Source organism: Scomber japonicus, chromosome 17, assembly GCF_027409825.1.
Source record: "Scomber japonicus isolate fScoJap1 chromosome 17, fScoJap1.pri, whole genome shotgun sequence".
Taxonomy (NCBI): Eukaryota; Metazoa; Chordata; class Actinopteri; order Scombriformes; family Scombridae; genus Scomber; species Scomber japonicus.
The window spans coordinates 20,319,702-20,323,214 of NC_070594.1; positions in this window are offsets into that span (position 1 = coordinate 20,319,702).

Below are 3,513 nucleotides of genomic sequence, written 5' to 3' on the forward strand. Positions count from 1 at the left end.
GACCTGCATTGTTGTGGTTTTTCTCATTTAGTTTTCTCAAATTTTCCAAAACTAGGAATGCACGATTAAAAATGGAATGTATCGGCTGATAAACACTTTAATATTAAGTATGGGCTTGAAATGAACATTTCTGCCAATATGATGTATCCCCTTCTCTGCCACCTCCCTGTGCCTCTTACTATGGACTATATCCCCCTGACAGTCCTGGTGCTTCTCCCTCAGGCTCCACTCCTGTCAGCTGCTTGATGCTTCTTCTCACAACCTGAATAACTAACTGGAGATCAGGTCCAGTTGGATCCGCACACAGAGCCAGGGTAGTTGGCCTTCCTTCCAGCTAGCCTACAATATAACAATCTAACAGTCTGCTAAATGACTAATTTGAATACTTGGAAGCACATTTTCTGTATTTTTTTATTTTAATAACATTTTTGAAGTGAATTAGACTACAGCCCCCATCTGATAAGAATTTGGCGTTTAGATGTTTTATTACAGAAAGTGGGCAAAATAGTCAAATATTGTCATGTATGTAGGCCTATATTTTTTTTTAAATATATTTTCATACAGTTCAGTTTAGCACCTTTTTAGAGATACGTTGAATATGTATGTGTATGTCTTTAGTGATCACTGATGCACCTGTAGCAATGCAGAGCTGACAGTGAGGGCAGGTTCTCCAGGTTTTATAGGTGGGCGGGGTTTCTATAGCGCATCTGAGGCTTGATATTTAATCAGAACACCTGCTGAGACCTTGAAGAGGAAGCTGGACAAAATACACTGAACACCAGCTCATTTGAAACATGAGGATATTTCTAACTGCGTTTTTGTTCGTAGTGTTGGGCTTCATGTGTCCTGTCCACATGTCGGTGAGTCATCTGTAATCTTGGAGGTTTTTTTCTTTCTTTCGTAGCTCACCTTTCTCACTTCCTGATTAAGACGAGGGTTTTACTACCGGTCAAAGTGGCTCTTGTGATAATGTCAGCGTGTTTATTGTTTATCGGAGTTTACTTGAAGTGAACCAATTAGTTTTAGATAGTCATCTAAAATTAAATCATTTTGTAGGCTTCTTCATTTCTCTCGTGTAACATTCATTAGTTGTCACATGGGATGATGTCCCCAGGTAAAATATGATATTCATCAGTACAATTAATAAGTGTTATTGAGCAGATAAGCTCACACTTCCCATTTTATGGATTTTACACCTCTTGCTGAAATCACTTGATAGCTTTTGAAATTATTTTATAATAGGCCATTCACCACAAATATCTGATGTGTTTTATTATAGTCCTGTTGGCAGTGAAGTAAATACCACAATATAAAATATAGCTTAGTCCATCACAACTAGAAGTAATGCAGTCAAATGCTGCTTAATTGAAAATAAATGCATGTTTTAAATGCACAATATCCCTGCTCCAAATTATTATCTATATATTATATTATTGTTTTAGTATTACTAACTCAATAGTGTGCAAACATCAATTAAATGCTGTAGTTCATCAGGCTCATTTTAACTCCTTTATATACTATTACATAGTTGAATCCTTAACCATGCAGCATGCTTGTATGTAGGCTACCTGCCTGTTTGCTAGTGGTGAGTAATATGATGATACACACCCTGCTCTTTCATCAGAGTTTCTATCTTATACTGAGGTATCTTTTTGTTAAATGTTTTGGTTGTATTAGGAGATTTTGCAAATCATTCAGAAGGACTACCTAGTGGTAATATAGCTTTACAGATTTAGTATGATGATTGATCTTGCAGGTGTTCAATACATTAAATTCACCAGGAAAAGACATTCCCATTTTGGAATTTGATCTATAAATGGATTTTCAGTTGAAATTCCAGAAAGCATACTATATCAAAATACTGTATACATCAACTATATAGAAACTTACATATACTATGGTACTTCATCAACACGGCTTCCCCCTATGATTGGATGCAGCCATTCCTCGTCTGCATCAATAACTAATTGAAATCTAAATCACCCATCTGTCCTCTATACACACGCACACACACACACACACACACACACACACAGAAAACATTGGGATTTCAGGTAAATGGACACACTGTTCACCCAGTTTTAATGTTTTTATACTGTAGCATGAAAGCCATATGCGACATTTGGGAGAAACAAACAAACCAGAGGCATTTCTCATGAGGAATAGAAACTAGAATATGGTTTGGCCTGATGTTCATAAAGTGCTGTCATCAGCTGTGAAACTGCTCAAAAACTTTGTTGCTGCAAGTGTTTAATCTGGAATTTATCACTAATTTTGGTATTAGTCCATTATGATCAGTCACAAGTTAAACAGAGCATTTCTTGCATTAGCAGTGTTCCCAGAAGTAAACATTAATAGCATGGTTGAATCTCATTATGAGGTCCTAAGCTGTTCCAGGGCTTTTACACTGAAATCATGATCTTTCTCTGCAGAAAGGGTATGCAAAATTGTCATGGATTTGTATACATTGAAATTTACTTCTCTTCCATGTTGACTCAAAAGGTATGATTCAAAGTTCATTCTTGACCTTAGAAACAGAGGAACATCTCTCTATAAAGTTCATCATGTAGCTCTTCTGATGAGGTTGTTTTATTAGGATTTAGGATTAGGATCATAAACTGCCCCATCATTTCCTCAGCAGCTGTTTATCACAGTGCATTACGCTTTAACACTAATGACACATTTCATACTCATCACTGTTTTCTGTATCACACAGCTGGATGGACTTCCTTAGTAGGAATAATAATTTTAAATAAATCATAAATCTCTCCCATCAATGCTTCCAAACTATCTCACATCTCTTGAAACATTTAAATCTAATAATTACAGTATCCACTGACCTTTTTGATATTTCATATGAATTGCAATATAGTTGGCCAGCTTTTAAATTGAAATGCAGACTGCCCTCAAACTAAAGCCTTTCATACCTCCATAGAGATTTTATGGCTTTATTAGTTGTATTAGCTAATGACTTTTGTAACAGTTTTTATTAATTGGTTGTTGTTTGATTTTCTTTCCCTCAGGCCTCTCTTGAAAAACAGATCTCAATCTATACGTAATGATGTTTCTTATTCCAGGAAGTAACATTTTATTTTCTGCCAGCGTTCCTACAGAGTGACTCTTCAGGTCTTTCCAAGATACACAGATTGTTTTACAACTGAGTAATCAGCCGTACTTCATTCCAAATCCAACTTTTTTTTTATTCTTTATTGATTATTCATCTTGTTTAGCACTAAAATGTGGCTGTAAAAAACCTTGAAGTAATGCGTGCTGGTTACAATGGATTCAGGCCATTTAGTCCTCACCACTGAGTTCAGCTTGTGATAGCCTACGCCTTCAAATATCACAAAGTTCAAAGTCATTCATGGATTATGGATCATTAACTAATAGAGCCATGGTATCTTGTGGAATAGCTTTCTAACACTCCTACAGTTCTGCTCAAACACTCAAACACTCAAACCACCATATATGTCAAATGAGAGAAGCTCTTTTCACATGTTGTTCTTTCTTTTA